This window comes from Muntiacus reevesi, chromosome 1 (genome assembly GCF_963930625.1).
Source record: "Muntiacus reevesi chromosome 1, mMunRee1.1, whole genome shotgun sequence".
NCBI classification, from domain to species: Eukaryota; Metazoa; Chordata; class Mammalia; order Artiodactyla; family Cervidae; genus Muntiacus; species Muntiacus reevesi.
The window spans coordinates 99,899,964-99,920,460 of NC_089249.1; the positions used below are offsets into that span (position 1 = coordinate 99,899,964).

General features: G+C 35.4%; 1 long non-coding RNA gene across 1 annotated transcript in view; it reads right to left on the reverse strand.

Moving 5' to 3' along the window:
* Positions 1–19,217: 19,217 nt before the first annotated feature.
* LOC136169198 (uncharacterized) overlaps positions 19,218–20,497 on the reverse strand; it is a 290,702-nt gene continuing 289,422 nt past the window's right edge. Inside the window, exon 3 of the long non-coding RNA XR_010663398.1 lies at positions 19,218–19,250. This is a non-coding gene — a long non-coding RNA (uncharacterized lncRNA). The remainder of the gene's footprint in view (positions 19,251–20,497) is intronic.

The following is a 20,497-nucleotide window of genomic DNA, read 5'->3' on the forward strand; positions in this document are numbered from 1 at the left end:
ATGGTGGCATCATAGAATGTATTTGGAAATGATGTTCCTTCCTCTGCATTTTTTGGAAAGTTTTAGAAGGATAGGCATTAGCTCTTCTCTAAATGTTTGACAATTTTCCTGTGAAGCCACCTAGTCCTGGGCTTTTGGTTTTGGAGGGATTTTTGACCACAGCTTCAATTTCAGTGCTTGTAATTGGGTTGTTCATAATTTCTACTTCTTCCTGATTCAGTCTTAGAAGACTGAATTTTCTAAGAATCTGTCCATTACTCCCAGGTTATCCATTTTATTGATATATAGTTCTTTATAATATTCTCTTATATGCCTTTGTATTTCTGCACTGTCTGTTGTAACCTCTCATTTTCATTTCTAAATTTGTTGATTTGATTCTTCTGTCCTTTTTTTCTTGATGAGTCTGGGTCAAGGTTTGCCAACTTTGCTTATCTTTCCAAAGAACCAGATTGTGTTTTTATTAATCTTTACTATTGTTCCTTTCTTTTTTCATTTATTTCTGTTCAGATCTTTATGATTTCTTCCCTTTTACTAATTGTGGGGTTATTTTTTTTTTTTTTTTTTCATCTGGTTAAGCGGTAAAGATAGTTTGTCTATTCGATGTTTCTCTTGTTTCCTGAGGTAGAATTCTATTGCTCTAAGCATCACTCTTAATAGCTGCTTTCACTGTGTCCCATAGGTTTTGAGTTGTTGTGCTTTCATTGTCATTTGTTTCTAAAATTTTTTTATTTCTTCAGTAACCTGTTGGTTATTTAGAAACATACTGTTTAATCTCCATGTGTTTGTGCTTCTTACAGATTTTTTTCTTGTAACTGATATTTAGTCTCATAGCATTGTAGTCAGAAAAGATGCTTGATACGATTTCAATTTTCTTAAATTTACTGAGGTGCAATTTGTAACCCAAGAGATGGTTTATCCTGGAGAATGTTCCATGTGCACTTGAGAAGAAGGTGTATCTGTCTGCCTTTGGATGGAATGTCCTGAAGATATCATGAGATCCATCAGATTTAATGTATCATTTAAGACTTGTGTTTCCTTATTAAGTTTGTTTGATGATCTGACCATTGGTGTGAATGGGCTGTAAAAGTCTCCTACTACTATTGTGTTAACTGTTAATTTCTGCATTTATGTCTGTTAGTGTTTTTCTTATGTATTTAGGTGCTCCTGTGTTGGGTGCACACGTATTACAATTGCTATGTCTTCCTCTTGGATTGATCCCTTGATCATTATGTAATGTCCTTCCTTATCACTTGTATTCTTCTTTATTTTAAGGTCTATTTTGTCTGGTATGGGGGTTGCTACTCCAGCTGTTTTTTGTTTCACATTTGAATGGAATATATATTTTCCATCCTCTCACTTTCAGTCTATATGTGTCTTCAGGTCTAAAGTGGGTTTCTTGTAGACAGCATATACATGGTCTTGTTTTTGTATCCATTCAGCCAGTCTGTGTCTTTTGTTTCGAGCCTTTAGTCCATTTACATTTAAAGTAATTATTGATATATATGTTCTTATTGCCATTTTCTGAATTGTTTGGGGCTGATTTTGTAGATATTTTCTCTTCCTCTCTATTTCTTGACTATAAAAGTCCCTTTAACAACTGTTGTAATGCTGGTTAGGTGGTACTGAACTCTCTTAACTTTTGCTTGATGGAAAAGTTTTATATTTCTCCATCTATTTTGAATGAGATCCTTGCCGGGTACTGCAAACTTGGTTGTAGATATTTTCCCTTTCAATACTTTAAATATATTCTGCCATTCCCTTCTGGCCTGCAGAGTTTCTGCTGAAAGATCAGCTGTTAAGCATATGGGGTTTTCATTGTATGTTACTTGTTGCTTCTCCCTTGCTGCTTTTAAGATTCTTTTTGTGTTTAGGCTTTGTTAGTTTGATTAGTATGTGTCCTGGCATGTTTCCCCTTGCGTTTATCCGGTATAGGACTCTTTGAGCCTCTTGTACTTGATTGACTATTTCCTTTTCCATGTTGGGAAAATTTTCAACTATAATCTCTTCAAAAATTATCTTATACCCTTGTTTTTCTCTTCTTCTTCTGTGACCCCTATAATTCGAATGTTGGTGTGTTTTATATTGTGTCAGAGGTCTCCAAGACAATCCTCAGTTCTCTTCATTCTATTTATTTTATTCTGCTCTTCAGAAGTTATTTTCACCATGTCATCTTCCAGTTAACTGATTGGTTCCTCTGCTTGAGATATTCTGCTATTGATTCCTTCTAGAGTATTTTTATTTTCTGTAATTGTTTTCTTTGTGTGTTTACTCTTTAATTCTTCTAGGTCTTTGTTAATTGATTTTTGCATTTTTTCCATTTTGTTTTCAAGGTTTTTGATCATTTTTACTATCATTATTCTGAATTCTTTTTCACGTAGTTTGCCTATTTCCTGTTCCTTTATTTGGACTTCTGTGTTTCTCATTTGTTCCTTCATAGTATTTCTCTGCTTTTTCATTATTTTTTTTAACTTATTATGTTTGAGATCTCCTTTCTCCAGGCTCAAAGTTTAATTCTGTCTTCCTTTTGATTTCTTCCCTCCTATGGTTGGTCCAGTGGTTTCTATAAGTTACATATAGGGTGATATTTGTGCTGAGTTTTTGTTTGTTTTTGCTCTGATGGGCAAGACTGAGTGAGTTGGTAATCCTGTTTGCTGATGATTGGGTTGTATTTCTGTTCTGTTTGTTTTTTAGATGAGGCAACCTGCACATGGTTCTACTGGTGTTTGGATGATGCCAGGTCTTATATTTAAGTGGTTACCTTTGTGTGAGTTCTCACTATTTGATACTCCCTAGGATTAATTCAGTGGTAGTCTAGGGTCTTGGAGTCAGTGCTCCCACTCCAAAGGCTCAGGGTTTGATCTATGGTCAGGAATGAGGATTCCACAAGTGGTTTGTTATGAAATTGAGAGTACAACAAATATCCAAAAATGAAAAACCAAAGGTAAACCCTAATCAAATGGCAGTTACAAAATCAAGCAAATAATAATTAAAATAATGGACTATACACATATACATATACACCCATGAACAAAGTCAAAATAGTCCAAATAAAATAAAGTACAGAAGATTGATTGGTGAACAAAGGAAAACAAAATTTATATTTCTCAGTTTAGAACAAAACTAACCAAAGCACAAACTGGAAAACAAAACTAAAGCAAGATGCCAAGTGGGGAATAACACAATGAAAACTATAGTAACAAATATGGTGAAAGGAAAGGAAAGAAAGAAGATATATGCAAAGTTAAATAGAGATAGATGAAGAAGATTTATACATTTTAAAGATTAACTACAGAGGACAAAAACAGTAGGAAAGGGAAATAAAGGAATAAATGTAGAAAAATATAATAGGTTTAATAAAATTGAAAATCAGAAGTATGAAAAAGAGAAAAGAAAAAAAGAGACGGGAGAAGAAAGAAAAAAGGGGAAAAAAAGGAAAACTCCACAGAACTACAAAAGGCCAATACAGAGGCAGAGGTTTACAGCAACAGTAAAAAGTGTAACTGATTACACACATATACATCCATAGAAAAATCAAAACAGTCCAACAAAAATAAAGTACAACAGATTCATCTGGCAAACAAAAGAAACCAAAAATCATATCTACCAGAACAAAACTAAAGTAGTAACTGGAAAACAAAACTAAAGCTAGGGGGCAACAGGGGAATAAGCCAATGAAAATAAAACTAACAATTATGTAGAGAGGAAAGGAAAGAAAGAAAACAAAGAATAGATATGCAAAGTTAAATGGAGGTAAATAAAGAAGATTTATACACATTAAAAATTAACTACAAGGGGAAAAGAACAATAGGAAAAGCAAACAAAGGAATAAATGTAGAAAAATAATTTTAGGTTTATAAAATTAAAATTTAAAAAAGGGAAAATTATTAAAAAGAGAAAACTCCACAGAAGTGTGAAGGCCCAATGTAGAGGCAACGGTTTACAACAATAAAAAATTTGACTAAGAGGGAAAAAAAAAAGCCCAAAAGGTTAATTAGATTTCATAGTGCCAATAAAATCGACGACTATAACAGAGGGAGGGAAAAAGGTAACCAAAAAGAAAAAAAATTGCCAAAAATCTACAGAGCAAGTCAAAACCTAAGAATAATAAATGTTTTTCTTGAGTCACTGCTGTCAGAGTCCTTTCCCTCACTAGGAGTCACAGTCCACCTCACCTCCCTAGGATGCCCTCCAACTTGGTGCTGATCTGGACCTGCTGTGGGGGCAACTCAGGTTCTAATCTGGTCCTACTCCTGGGTGTTCTTGCCTCCAATGTCCACAGCTATCAGAACTAGTGGGTTATCTGTTGTGGGAGCTCTCAATGACCTTTTATATATTCCATAGACACATAATCTGCCTGCTGATCGTGTGGATTTAAACTGTAGTTGCACAGCTGGTGGGAAGGTTTTGGGTCTTCCTTAGCCACACTGCCCCTGGGTTTCACTTGTGGTTTTATCTCCACCTGTGCATTTGGGTCGTCCACTGAGGTCCTGTGAGGGCCAGGTGTGGAGATGGTGCAGTTGCTTGGGTCGCAGGGGTTCTGGCAGCACCAGGTACTCAGGAGAGTTGGCAGCTAGGGAGCAGGAAATACAGTGCTCTAGAAGGGTATGGCAACCAGTATTGGCCAGTATGCACCAGTATTCCTGTCTGGAGAACTGCCCTCCCTGACAGAGAAGCATGGCAGGCCACACAGTCTGCAGGGTTGCAGAGTTGACACTGCTGAAATGACCTTTCATGTACAGACGCAGGACAGTTTTTACCTGTGGCTGCTCTGCCCCAGTTAGAGTTGAGTGTGAAGGTGGCGCAGCTACTTGGCTTGCGGGGACCCTTACGGTGCCAGCCATGCAAGGACACAGACTGCCTCTGCCCCAGGAGTTAACGGCCCTATCAGAATCTTTGTTGGAGCCTCTTGTAGCTGGCAATCAGTCTTTCTCCATAGCTCCACCCATTCAGCACTTAGAGGGCTCCTCTGCCTGGGGTCCTTCTGTCCCTCTGTCCTTCTGGGGTCCGTCAGGCAATAGAGGGCCCCCCCTGGCTGGGGTCCTGCTCTATAGTTCACTGTCAGGCATTTGACGGGCCAGCCTCTCTGTTGTTCAGCTGCCAATGCTGGCGTGTGGAGAGAGAGAGGCTGTGGTGATGGCTGCACCCTGAATGCGTGACTCAGCAGTCTTGCCTTGCTTCCATGACTGCCTGATTTCCTCCACAGGAATTTCCCACCACAATCTCCTCCCTCACATCCTCTCGATATGTCTCTCCACAGTCAACAGCAGCCCTCGCCCTGGGATAGCTCCACAATCCCCAAACTCCGTGTCCCTGTCCGGGGTATGTATGTCTGCAGCAAGGACTGTCTGATTCTCATTCCATTTAGGCTGCCACAGATCAGCTCTTTCACTCTCAGCCTTAAACACTTCTGCTCTGACACAGACAATTGCCCTGACGTGGAGATCAGACCAATGCCTGCCTAGGGCAGATCCAGTCCTACTAACACTCCTGTTTTCCCCCCTAGTTCCTTCATCCTACTGAGTTTTGCATGGTTCAACATATGCTTTTCCTCTGGTAAGGTACTGCTGTCCACTATCATCTGGTGTTCTACATGCACTTCTGTCTGAAGATGTATTCCTGATGTATCTGTTCAGAGTGATGCACTCCACATTCACCTGCTCCTCAGCCATCTTCGTCTCTCCTCTTTATGCTTTTTTAACCTCTACCTATAATGTTACACTATATCTACCCATAATGTTCAGTTCAGTTGCTCAGTCCTGTGCAACTCTCTGTTACCCATGGACTGTAGCATGCCAGGCCTCCCTCTCCATCATCAACTCCCAGAGTTTACTCAAACTCATGTCCGTTGACTCGGTGATGCCATCCAACCATCTCATCATCTGTCATCCCCTTTTCCTTCCACCATCAATCTTCCCCAGATTCAGGGTCTTTTCAAATGAGTCAGTTCTTTGCATAAAGCAGCCAAAGTACTGAAGTTTCAGCATCAGCATCAGTCCTTCCAATGAATATTCAGGACTAATGTCCTCTAGGATGGACAGGTTGGATCGCCTCACTATCCAAGGGACTTTAAAGAGTCTTCTCCAACACCACAGTTAAAAAGCATCAATTCTTCAGCTCTCAGCTTCCTTTATAGTCCAACACTCACATCCATACATGAGGACTGGAAAAACCTTAGTTTTGACTAGAAGGACATTTGTTGGCAAAGTAATGTCTCTGCTTTTCAACATGCTATCTAGGTTGGTCAGAGTTTTTCTTCCAAGGAGCAAGCGTCTTTTAATTTCATGGCTGTAGTCACCATCTGAAGTGATTGTGGAGTCCCAAAAAGTAAATTATGTCACTGTTTCCCCATCTATTTGCCATGAAGTGATGGGACCAGATGCCATGATCTTAGTTTTCTGAATGTTGAGTTTTAATCCAGTATTTTCACTCTCCTCTCTCCCTTTCATCAAGAAGCTCTTTAGTTCTTCACTTTCTGCCATAAGGGTGATGTCATCTGCATATCTGAGGTTATTGATATTTCTCCCAGCAATTTTGATTCCAGCTTGTGCTTCAATCAGTCCAGCATTTCTCATGACTTACTCTGCATATAAATTAAATAAGAGGGTAACAATATATAGCCTTGACATATTCCTTTCCTGACTTGGAACCAGTCTGTTGTTCCACGTCCATTCTAACTGTTTCTTCTTGACCTGCATATAGATTTCTCAGTAGGCAGGTCAGGTGGTCTGGTATGCCCCTCTCTTGAAGTATTTTCCACAGTTGTGATCCACACAGTTGAAGTCTTTGGCACAGTCCATGAAGCAGAAGTAGATATTTTTCTGGAACTCTCTTGCTTTTTCAATGATCCAGTGGATGTTGGCAATTTGATCTCTGCTTCCTCTGCCTTTTCTAAATCCATCTTGAACATCTGGACGTTCATGGTTCACGTATTGTTGAAGCCTGGCTTGAAGAATTTTGAGCATTACTTTGCTAGTGTATGAGATGAGTCCAATTGTGCAGTGGTTTGAGCATTCTTTGGCATTGCTTTTCTTTAGGATTGTAACGAAAACTGAACTTTTCCAGTCCTGTGGCCACTGCTGAGCTTTCCAAATTTGCTGGCAAATTGAGTGCAGCACTTTAACAGCATCGTCTTTTAGGATTTGAAATAGCTCAACTAGAATTCCACCACCTCCACTAGCTTTGTTTGTAGTGATGCTTCCTAAGGCCCACTTGAGTTTGCATTCCAGGATGTCTGGCTCCAGGTGAGTGATCACACCATTGGGATTACCTGGGTCATGAAGATCTTTTTTGTATAGTTGATCTGTGTATTTTTGCCACCCCTCTTCTCAATATCTTCTTCTTCTGTTAGGTCCATACCATTTCTGTCCTTTATTGTGCTCATCTTTACATGAAATCCGAAAATACAAGAAATTCGAAAAGGCAAGATGGTGGTCTGAGGAGGCCTTACACACAGCTGTGAAAAGACGAGAAGCGAAAGGCAAAGGAGCAAAGGAAAGTTCATTCCATTTAAACGCAGAGTTCCAAAGACTCACAAGCAGAGACAAAAAAAGAAAAAAAACCTTCCTCATCGAACAATGCAAAGAAATATAGGAAAACAATAGAATGAGAAAGACTACAGATCTCTTCAAGTAAATTAAAGATATCAAGGGAAATTTTCATGCAAAGAAGGGCACAATAAAGGACCTAAAATGTTACATTATAATAATAGTTAAAATAGAAAAATGCCATAGAGTTCCCAATCTAGTTATTTAAAACACCTCCCTCCACCCCCATATTCTTTTCCTCTTATCAACTTTACTGTTTGTGCACATTCTTGTTCACATTCAGGAATTTAGTTTCTCTCAGCATTTTCTAAGGATTTCATCTATGCAAGATGATAATACATAAAGTGAAATAAAACACAGCCTTGTTTTGCCAAGGCTTACTATTTAATCTTATTATACATGTATAGTAAATTGAATACATTTTTTTGAGTGTGCAAAGTATATTAAGGTCTTTGAAATTAAAATATAAACAGTTCTGCTTGTGGAAAACATAGACATCTCTAAGCAGGTATACTTGAACATTGAAAGATGAATAGTCACTGCTAGGAGACAAGAAGAACAGTTTGCTTCTATCACCAATGACTACTATGAATCTGACACAGATGACAAATCAGAGTCAGCTCTGTATATTTTTATCTTTCTACCAATAAAATTAATGAACACTGGCTCTCACCTAGAGAACTTATAAGCCATTGTGATAAATTTTAATATTTTTACCTAAATTTCCTCATATCCCAAATCTGAGTAACACACTTTACCTCGGCGATATTTAGAAAAATACTGGAAGTTAATACAGTCACGACAGTTCAGATGTCTATTCCATTAATCACTTTGGCTATTAAGATCTGAAGTTTTATTGAAAATGATCATTATATTGGTGTGCATATATGTCTGTATCTCTTCTTTCCTGTCTAAAATTTTTCTTAACACCATGGAGATGTGTGAACATTTGCACAATTCAAGTTTGTTAACTTTTGCTTTCATAATGTACTATGATTTTTAACATTTATAGGAATTAAAACTTCAAAAATGTCACACTATATTTACTAGAAGTATATAAATCTATATTCTTTTAAAATTAACATATATGAAAAATAAATAAAATTAACATATATGTGTAGGTATATGTGGGTGTCACTAGTATCTTCTTCATTTTTCTATTCCAAAGTATAATAAAACATGATAATGAAAGTAAAATATGGTCTTTTCTTTAAACACTTTGACTTAACCTCATTTCTATCTTTGAGAAATTGTATTACAGTTATTCAGCACACATCTTCTCCTCTACACCTCTCTGTTGAAATGGGGCCTATTACTATGACACATTGATTTTTAGCTGATGAAATGTTAACCAGCTGGTTCAAGCAGACTGATTAAACACACCTATATGAACTAACAAGCCCCTTGTGCATTTGTGATCCTCCATGAGAAGAACAGAGTTAGAGTCTGATTCTCATCTGAGAGGAATCTAGAGATAAGAATTTTAGATGGAGATAAGGATCCAACTCATAATTTGGACGTTCAGCTTAAGAGAAAGCTGTTCCAGCTGACCTGCCTATCAATGAATGAAAAAAAGTGTATATATATCCTATCCTTGAAATAGAAAGGATTTTTCAACTCACTGAATTTTAGAGTATTCCGTTACACAGCACTGTCACAGCAACAGTTAGTTAATACTAGGTCTTATTTTTTATCCAAATTACATATTTCCAATTTCCTCTCATCTGTTATTCTGGTAGACAGAAAATATTATTGATGGTGCTGATATAGAGGAAAGTACATAGTAGATAGGGGCTTTCCCAGTGGCTCAGTGGCAAAGAATCAGCCTGCTAATGCCAGAGACATGGATTCAATCCCTGGATTGGGAAGATCTCCTGGAAAGGAAATGGCAACCCACTCTATGATTCTTGCCTGAAGAATTCACAGATAGAAGAACCTGGAGGGCTACAGTCCATGGGGTCAAAGAGTCAGACACATTAGTGACTAAACAACAACAACACAACACAGGCTACACAATTAGAACTTGGAGTGTTTAGAGCCTGACAACACTATCTCCTCTCAGCAACACCACTCTCCCTTTTCTCTCCTAACATCTTTTCTTCCTTTTATTTTTTTTTTTTAATCTCAGGAGTTATTCCACCTAGTCAGGTGCTACTTCCTTATTGCTATCAATTTTTAGGGATGATGGAATTCCTTTTCAGGAAAAAAAAAAAGAAAACCTACAATACTATTATACTATTTTACATGTAACAAGATGAATATTACTCTTGTGTTTTTCAGGGCATTAGAAAATGCACATAACATATCTGACATGGGTTTATTTTACTACTGTGTGTGTGCACATGTATGTGTATGATATTCAATAAAATTGTTCTGTAAAGTTTAATTACATTTCTATTCAATGTCATTGGCTAGAAATTGGATATCATCAATAATCTCTATGTCTAACCATATTCTATACCTTTAATTCCTTCCATAATTAAGTGATAATTCAGCTTTTAGATATAACATACACTAACCTTTTGTAATATTATTGCAGTTGGAATCTGACAGATGATTAAAGATCTCATCCCAGAAGAAGGCAAGCAAAACAATGCTCCGTGTGCTTCATCTCACATACTGTGAACAGTGCAGTGTCCATTACATAATCTATTTAGTGCTTTATTTTTTTCTTTTTTTATGCTTTTTGATGATTTTCCTGTTTAAAATTTCACCAGTTGAAGTGCTGAAGTGCTGTCCTGTGTTACTAACTGCAAGAAGGCTGTGATATACCCATAACATAAGTAGCAAGAATTTAATGTTTTGCTACTTTTCTTATTGGTGCAGCTTACATTTCCATTCCAGTTACATGCTGTTAGAATTAATCTGTTGTAGTTTATAAGGTAATCTTTTGAGTAGACCACCTACCACTGACAATTTCAAACTACAGGCAAGTAAACTGAGTAACAGTTAAGTGATTAATACCATGGTCCTTCCATAAGTAATTAAAAAATAGAAACATCAATGGTATAGTTGAATCAGTATTAGAATATTTAACAAGCATTTATAGAATTTCTAAATCCATGATTAGATATAAAACAGCAAATGAAAGAATTAAAATGTTTTGATTAATGAAATAAAACTATAATGAAAATTTTTGTATTATGAAAATTATAATGCTATGATGGCAGTTATAGCAATAAGATTTCAGATAATAATCTCTAATATTTTATAATAATATTATTTGTCATTAAAAAACATACATTAAAGAAACATGTGTTTAATGAGGCAGTCTAAAATTATAAAATTCTGAAACTTCAATTGAATATAATTAAAATATCAATTTGGCCTTGTAAGGTGTAACTGTAAAGGACTTTGAAAAGTCAGTCATACCAATCAAAAGACCCAAATGTAATATTAAAATATTTGAAGACTCAGAAGAAACATAATTGTGTATTACTTCCCCATTTCCTATTCCCAAAACATCTCTGACTGCCTTAGAATCTCTCCATTTAGACAAAATTAAAGCTACTTAAAACTTTGTACCTTGACACTCAAAAGATCAACTGCCAAAAAGTAACTGGTGGTGCAGAATTGCCCTTTCTTACTGTCCTCTGGCTTTAGTGCTAGAGCAACAAGAAAAATTGCTTTGATGATTTTACTACCAAAACTTATTTCTCTGTATCAGTTGTACAGTTTATTTTATCTTCATAAGTGACAGTGCCTCAAGTTAGTGTCAAATGTATTAAAACCCAGCATCCAATATTATATTATCAAATGTCTTTGAGTTCTTATTTTGCATTTGCAGACAGGTATTCATGGCACCATTACTACTTATCATTTCTAAATGTATGGAACTTCTGATAATAAAAATATTTGTGTCATCTCTACTTGAGTATACTTTATTTATCCAGTTTTAGGAACTAATTTTAATACATGTTTAATCAACTGAATCTTACAAAAAATTTTTTAATATTTTAAACAACTACTAGCTATGAAAATATACTCTGAATACCTGTGTTTGCTTGAAATGACAGAATTTTTATACTAATAAAGATCTTTAAAATAAGCTAAAATAGAAGAAAACTATGCTTATTAAAAATTGTGTGATTTTTCAAATTTCTTAGGCTATCATAAATTTTCCCTTTCAATATAATCAATCTGAAGGCTTCCTGCTTCCATTTTAATTACAATTAAAGTAATGTTCCTATTGTTACAAAGAATTGGCATGTGGGACAATCAGATATTTTATTGTTAATAGATTTGGAGTTTTCTGAAAGCATTTGTTTAGTAAATCAATGGGATTACAAGTTCTGTGCCTGGTGGTGAACCCTATGTGTAGTTTTTTTGTTTTTCTTGGCACAATCATAATTCCCAGCCATGATTTCAAACAGCTTCAAGAATATAGCACTCTTAGGACTTCAAGCAATATTTCCTTTACAAACACATGGCAACTAAAAGGAAACTATGTGGGAAAGTGCCATGTAAGTATAGCTGACAGACAGATTAGATGGATAGATAAATATATGATAGATAAGCTGGGATAGATATATAAATGAAAGTCTGATATAACATATATGAAATGTTACATGTATATATGAAGGTATTTAACCTAAAAGTTAAATTTCATTCAGTAGTTTATTTTTATTTTAATCATTAATTAGTGTACATGGAAAAAAATGACAGAAACAAGTGGATTTCTATTCCATGCTAATTTTACTGTCCCATACTCTTTTTTTCATTTATTTTTATTATTTGGAGGCTAATTACTTAACAATATTGTAGCAGTTTTTGCCATACATTGACATGAATCAGTCATAGATTTACATGTGTTCCCCATCCTGACCCCCCTCCCACCTCCCTCCCCATCCCATCCCTCTGGGTCATCCCAGTGCACCAGCCCGGAGCACTTGGATTCAGTTTACTGAATTTGGATTCAATTAGGATTCAACTGAAATTTTAATTTTCTATGCATACATATCTATACTTATTAAACACTACATGTGAAATAGTGATAAAATTAACTACAGCAACAATGAAAAGAGTTCCAGTGAAAAGACAATTAATTTAAAATTAATTAAATTTGAAGATATTTATTTGTATTAGTACCCAAGTGGAGATTTATTTAAAAGAGTTTCTAGTACTTCAGTGCTTTGCTTGGAATAATATTTAGAAGTATAAACTCTACTCTTGCTTACTTGTGTTGAAATCCCTATTTGTCACTTAATAATCAGGAGAAAAAGCAAGAGAGTTCCAGAAAAACATCTACTTTTGCTTTATTGACTACACCAAAGCCTTTGACTGTGTGGATTACAACAAACTGTGGATAATTCTACAAGAGATGGGAATACCAAACCACCTGACCTGCCTCCTGAGAAATCTGTATGTAGGTCAAGAAGCAACAGTTATAACTGGATATGGAACAACAGATTGATTCCAAATCAGGAAAGGAGTATGTCAAGGCTGTATACTGTCACCCTGTTTATTTAACTTATATGCAGAATACATCAGGTGAAATGCTGGGCTGGCTGAAGTACAAGCTGGAATCAAGATTGCTGGGAGAAATATCAATAACCTCAGATATGCAGATGATACCACCCTTATGGCACAAAGTGAAGAACTACTAAAGAGCTTCTTGATGAAAGTGAAAGAGGAGAGTGAAAAAGTTGGCTTAAAGCTCAACATTCAGAAAACTAAGATCATGGGATCTGGTCCTATCATTTCTGGCAAATAGATGGGGAAACAATGGAAACAGTGAGAAACTATTTTGGGGGCTCCAAAATCACTATAGATGGTGACTGCAGCCGTTAAATTAAAAGACATTTACTCCTTAAAAGAAAACCTATAACCAATCTAGACAGCATATTAAAAAGCAGAGACATTACTTTGCCAACAAAGGTCCATCTAGTTAAATTATGGTTTGTCCAGTAGTCATGTGTGGATGTGAGAGTTGGACTATAAAGAAAGTTGAGCGCTGAAGAATTGATGCTTTTGAACTGTGGTGTTGGAGAAGACTCTTGAGAGTCCCTTGGACTGCAAGGAGATCCAACCAGTCCATCCTAAAGGAAATTAGTCCTGAATATTCATTGGAAGGACTGATGCTGAAGCTGAAACTCCAATACTTTGGCCACCTGATGTGAAGAACTGACTCACTGAAAAAGACCCTGATGCTGGGAAAGATTGAAGGCAGTAACAGAAGGGGACAACAGACGATGAGATGGTTGGAAGGCATCACCAACTCAATGAACATGAGTGAGCAAGCTCTGAGAGTTGGTGATGGACAGGGAAGCCTGAGTGCTGTAGTCCATGGGGTCGCAAAGAGTTGGACACAACTGAGCCACTGAACTGAACTGATCAGGATAGACTCTGCAACTGTCCACAAGAATCTATTTCTCTAACATAGCAGAGTTGCATTTCCCAGTTCCAGTGTAGCTAAGTGTGGCCCTGTACTGGTATCTTCCTAATGAAGTGTGAGTGGTAGTAATGTGTTTCTCTTTCATGGCCTTTAAGAAAGTGGCTATGTTCTCTCGGTTCTTTTTATTTTCCCATGGTAGACTGAAATTTCAATGATCAGAGTGACTTCAGAAGCCTGATATTACAGATGATTCATTCATCAACCTGGATTCTAGAAATATTATATGAAACAGAGTTGCCTGTGACCAAAAAACTATAACTTGAAAAATTGTGACCTAAGACTAAACATGGTTTCTGTCACCAAATTTTGAGGGTCTATAACCATATATCCCGCCTGAACTAGCAAGCTAGTTTTTTAATGTCAGACTAACTATTTTACCTACGTGCTTCAGATATGTCAACTAAAAAAATGTACGTTGTTTATCTTGAAAGTGAAATAACAATTTCTATAGAGTCTAACATTGTACTTTCCACTGAGCAATCTACACTTATCTTGAAGACTTCCTATGACATTCCCAGATACAAATTATCATTCTATTTGAAGAATATACATGTTAGTTGTTCTCTTTCAATTTCCTTAATTCTGCCTTAGCCATTTGTGAAAGCCCAAAAGAGTACCATATAGAGTATAAATACAAATGCAGAAAGTACTCAGTAATAACTTCTATCTTGATAATCCCTATATCTCATGATTCTGCTGTGGGCAGAGCAGGTACACAGTGAACAGGTAATACTTCATAAGTAACACTGTTAATATCTTAATTGATTAATCTGATATTGGCTTACATTCATCTGAAAATCTTCATTTTGTAATTACAGAATGTATAATACTAAATTTTTTTCAACTTCCAATAAATGTGCTTCTCTTTTAGATAAAAGTAGTGAAAAATAAAGTTACTTATCTCAGTCATATGGCTAATTGTGTGAACTGCATGAATATATGCTGGATACTAAAATGATAAAATGGAAATAAATATAAAAAGTCAAAGGCAGATATTTGTTTAGATGGTATGGGTTTTAACTAAGACACAGTTATAATATTATTCAACATATTTTGAACAGTCTTAATAAATACAATATATTCTTCTAAATTCTATATTATTTATAATCAATTCTTTCCTGTTAATTTAAATTATATAACCTATGAGATCAGAACATGCAATTTACAGTTCTCTATACCTCTCCATATAAAGTATTAATTACAACTGTCAAAAACATTTAAGGACTTACCAATGCAAAATTTATTCACTGTGTTCTAATATTTTCAAGACAGAATCCCTTTCTAGGCCTCGAAGTTCTTGAAACTTCTAAGCACAAAGCAAGTACTTGATTTATTGCTGTGGTTGATAAATGTGATTTAAAAATTTTGCCGAAGTCATTAAAACTCATCAAATTTTTCAATTATATGCATATACCAATCATTTAAGGAAAATATTCTAAACTATTACCAGCAGGTCATTTGCTCTGATGACTAGCTTCCACATGTTTATCCCTTAAATAATATAGTAAGGTAGCTTTTTCTAATGAGATAGAAAAATTATTCAGTGATAAATCTAAAATTCTTGGAAAATCAACCTCGGACACTGAGATTTTTGTCTTGATAATAGACATTTGTAGAATATAATAACCAAGAAGACTTCTGTGACCTATGAAACCATTGGTCATTCAAAGACAATCACATTTTACTTTTGTTAAATTTGAGAAGAACATAAAAATAGCTAAGTTTATCTTGACAAAAGCCTCAAAACAGTAAGATGCATTTTTAACTGAAAATGGGCAGTAGGATCCCAGGAGGAGTGAAAGGACAGCTGGCATGACAACACTCGATATCCTGTGCCTAATTGGTTTTGAATGCCTGACAGATTTTTATAATGGTACTGAAGCACTCAGACTGGCAGGTAACTGTTGGGAACAGATTGAGTGGTGGTTAGGCCACTTTTCATATAACTCATATGTGAGAACCCTTTAGATGCACTTCACATCAAAGATATATTCTAAGTTCAAGAACTTCCCTACTAATATACTCCATTTCTTCAAATTCAAGATAAATCGAACAACTTAAGACTTCAATAGTTATTTCATTAGTTCTATTTTCCTTTCCTTCCACATTCAGGTCAGGTTTAAATTGGAAGGGAAATTATTTCTCCTCTTTCTCAATAATATAAACACTTCTATGAGCTTCAACTCTATTAACTGACCAAATGTTAATACATGGGTAGCATAGTTTAAACTAGTACCAGGAACAGTTCACTCATCAAAGTATTAAAACTTATTTAAGAAAGGTGAATTTAGCATTAGTGGAAATTTATAATATAATCATCTTGAAAATACACAAGAAAATAGTTCCTAAATTATAACATAAACTGTGGCGCAAAAGAAAGAAACTTTTGTATAGGGTCAAAAGTCTAACAACTAACCTTGAAATCCACTATTTACAGTATGACAAATTCAAATGTCTCTTCTTTCATAAAGTGATAATGATAATACTTCCTATGGTTGTGTGAAAATTGCATCAGTGTATATATACAATCATTATATAAAGAGTCAGACACAATTGAAGCAAATTCACATGCATGCATGCATTCTCATCGTAATTATTCATTAAAGTTTTTTTCACCAATTATGGCATTGCTTCCTACATTTTCCTACTATTTTGTTTTGAGGGGAAGTGATATTTATAGTTAAAAAAGACCAATATCTTAAAATTATCAATGGTCACTAGTTTTCTAGTCTGGAAGCCTCAGTTATTTGTGAACTCTCCCTCCACCATTAAAATGCCATTGTGAACTGGTCTAATTTATTATCAGGTGGCTAAACTTTAAAAGAAAAAATAAAACATTAAATTTTAAAAGTTACTAACGTCAATAAGACACATTTCTAGGCTTATAGGGTTCAAATCTACATTTTTAAAAATAATAAAGATAATGACTATAGGATAAGGTAGAGAATTCAGTGCTCAACAAAGTGCAAATACAGTACTATTGACACAAAAAGGAATGAATATTAATCATTGACTATGTAAAAATTGATAACTGTTTCATAGAAAATGAGATATTTTAAGTGGGATCTAAATGGAGAGAATGTGGTCAGAAATGAGAAAAGAATGCAGCAAAAGAAGCATACTCACAGGAAAGCAAGAATTGCTTAGGCATACAAAGATGAGAGACAAGATATTTCGCCAGTATGTTCTATCCAAAGTGTTCTTAACATCCAACCACCTTTACTTTCTATCTGCTCTGACACTACTGTAGCCTGAACCCTTCTGTATCTCATACTTCATTAGTGAAGCCTTCAGATTGATTTCCATTGCTCAGAGACACTGTTCACTGAATTGTCTTCAAAAATGATATATCTTCAGATAGGTGGCGCTAGTGGTAAAGAACCCGCCTGCCAAGGCAGGTCAGACATAAGACTCACCGGTTTGTCCCAGTGTGGAAGATCGCCTGGAGAAAGGAATGGCAATCCACTCCAGTATTCTAACCTGGAGAATCCCATGGACAGAGGAGCCTGGCGGGCTACAGTTCATAGGATTGCACTGAGCCAAACACGACTGAAGCAATTTAGCACATATATTCCTAAATGATAGTATTAATGTGTTTGCACCCATTTAAAAATAACATTTGCTCCTTATTTTCTCCAAGTTTACCGAAGACTGAGTCAACTTATCTTCTCAAAATTATTGAATACTCATATATTGTTCAATATCCCTCATCATTCCTGGAATATTCCATTATGTCACGATCTACCACTCCCCAATTCCCTGAGCCGTCCCTACATACACCTAGAACATGTCTTTCCTCAAAATCTGGATCAGTTTTCATCACCAGAATTAAACCACCCCTAACTTTCATTGCCATTCATTTATTCATCCATTAATTTAATTATATTTAATAATACTTACTAAATGACTATTGCATGCAAGAATTTGTCATATGCATAAAGGATTTAAATTTTTCCCACCCTCTTAGTGTTGATGAGAAAAAAATTAAACAATGAACACATTTACACTGTCTTCCTCCATGTTTACGGTGTTTCCTGTCTAATCCATGCAGTCGTACTGGCCTTACAATTCTTTGGAATCTGGTAGGAAATCAATATATAAATATTCTATATTGCCTCCCAATTTTTAAAGAGAAGAACATCACTAAAAATTCACATCACTCTACCAATACTATATATCTTCACACTACTTTAGAACTCTGCCACCATTATCTACACTAATCTGCTGGAGAATAGGAAATGAGATTTCAGTTGACCCTATCACCCAAACTGATAGTCATTCTAATTATACAAGACTTCTGAATAGGATAGGAATTTCCTAACATACCTGCCATTAGAACACAGATGAACAGACAAGCCCAACAAGGATGAAGCAGCTCAAAGGGTAAAGAATCTGCCTGCAAGGCAGGAGCCCTGGATTTGATCCCTGGGTTGGGACGATCCTCTGCTGAAGGGAATGGCAATTCACTCCAGTATTCTTATCTGGAGAATTCCAGGGACAGAGGAGCCTGGCGGGCTACAGGGCTACAGTCCATGGGATTGCAGAATCGGACAGGACTGAGTGACTAATACTACTACTATAAGGTTGGGCCAGGTGCCAACAGAATACCCACATGACACATAGGTATGTGAATGATTTTTTAAAATGTTGTTATAAGCTATTAATTTTGAATTTGGTTTCTTGCTCATCAAAAAAGACTTTGAAAAAAGAATCACGTTATCTGAAGTTTATAACATTTCTTCCTGGCACAACTTATGATTGCATTCTGTGTTTAATAACAATATATTATTTGAATCTATTAATATATGTATCACTCAGTAGTTATTTTAATGATAGAAAAAGACTTACCTTGATTAAAATCTGACAGTTAGCCAACCATTTTACTATGTGAAGATTAACTCTGCAATTACTAGACATTTTATGGTGTGTAAACTCCAATTGACCATATGATAGATACACATAAATTAAACAAATAAAATAGTATAAAAACCCAACATGAACTGAACAAAATAGTATTCACATGTCTGTGCCACTAACAAACCTAAAGACAGTATTAAAAATATTTCTACATCCTGAGTCTGACAAAGGTCATCTGCAAAATTCCCACAGCTAACGTCAATCTTAATGAATGAAAACTGAGAACAACGCCTCCAAGATAAGGAAAAAGACAAGAATACTCACTCTTACCACTTCTATTCAACAGCATACTGAAGTTCTAGAGGAGGCAGTTAGGCAAGAAAAAAATCCATACTGGCACAGAAGACATTCTGTGGTTCTAGTTGCAGATGGCATATTCTTGTATGTTGAAATTCCTAAGAATTAAAAAAAGAAGATCTAATAAACTGTCCAGCCAGTTTACAGAAGACAAGATTGGCATAAAAATAAACTATATTTCTAGACACTAGCAATGATCCATCTAAAAATTAAGCTAAAAATTTCACCTGAAAGAAGATCAAAATAATATAATTGGGAATAAATTTAACAAAAGAACTATGAAATGTTAGCATTGAAAACAACAAGGTAACACTGAATAAGTTACAGATGTGGCTAAACAGCAACGCATTTCATGTTCATCCATGGAAAGATGATATAATATTGTCTTAGTTCATTTGGGCTGTCATAACAAAACATCAAAGGCTGGGGAGCTTATAAATGATAAAATTTTATTTCTCACAATTCTGGAAACCAAGAAGTTCACACAAAGAGTGCTGACAGATCTTATTTTTGATGAGGCTCATGCTTCCTAGAAGGCTGGCAGTCATTTCACTGTAAGCTCCCAAGATAAAAGCGGCAAGAGAACTTTCACAGGACTCTTTTATAAGGGCACTAATGCCATTCATAAGGCTCCATCCTCATGATCTGATTAACTCTCCAAAGCTACACCTCCTAATTCTGTACATTTGATAGTTGTGTTTTAACATATGAATGTTGGAAGAACACAAACATTCAAATTATGACAAGCAATAAGAAGACATTGCTTTGTTAATTTCATTAAGAAGGCAATATTCCTCCAATTGATACAGAGATTCAAAGCATTCTCTATCAAAATCTCACCTCCTTTATTTTTCGATATCAATTTTTCCTAAAATTCATGTAGTAATATAAGTATCCCAACAGAATAAAAATAATCTTAAAAAAGAATGATGTGGGCAGATTCAAACTTTTCAATTTTAAATTTTACTGCAAAGTTACAATAATCAAAACACTCTGGTGCTGGCGGAAGGATAGGCACATAAATTAACAAAATATAACTAAGAATTAATATACATATATTGTCTTACATATACTGTCAATTGATTTTCAAAAAGATATTCCAATGGGGAAGCAATAATGTTTATAACATTGGTAACAAGATAGCTGGACATTCTATCTCACACCATATACAACATAAGTAATATTAGACCTCTGTCTTATACTATCTCATGCTATATCCAAAAAGTAACTTAAAACAGACAAAGACCTAAATAGACATATTTTTAATGCATCCAGAGGGTAAAATTATCTTAGAACATTTTAACCAAATCATTGAAAGTGATTTGTAAATTATATGATACACAGG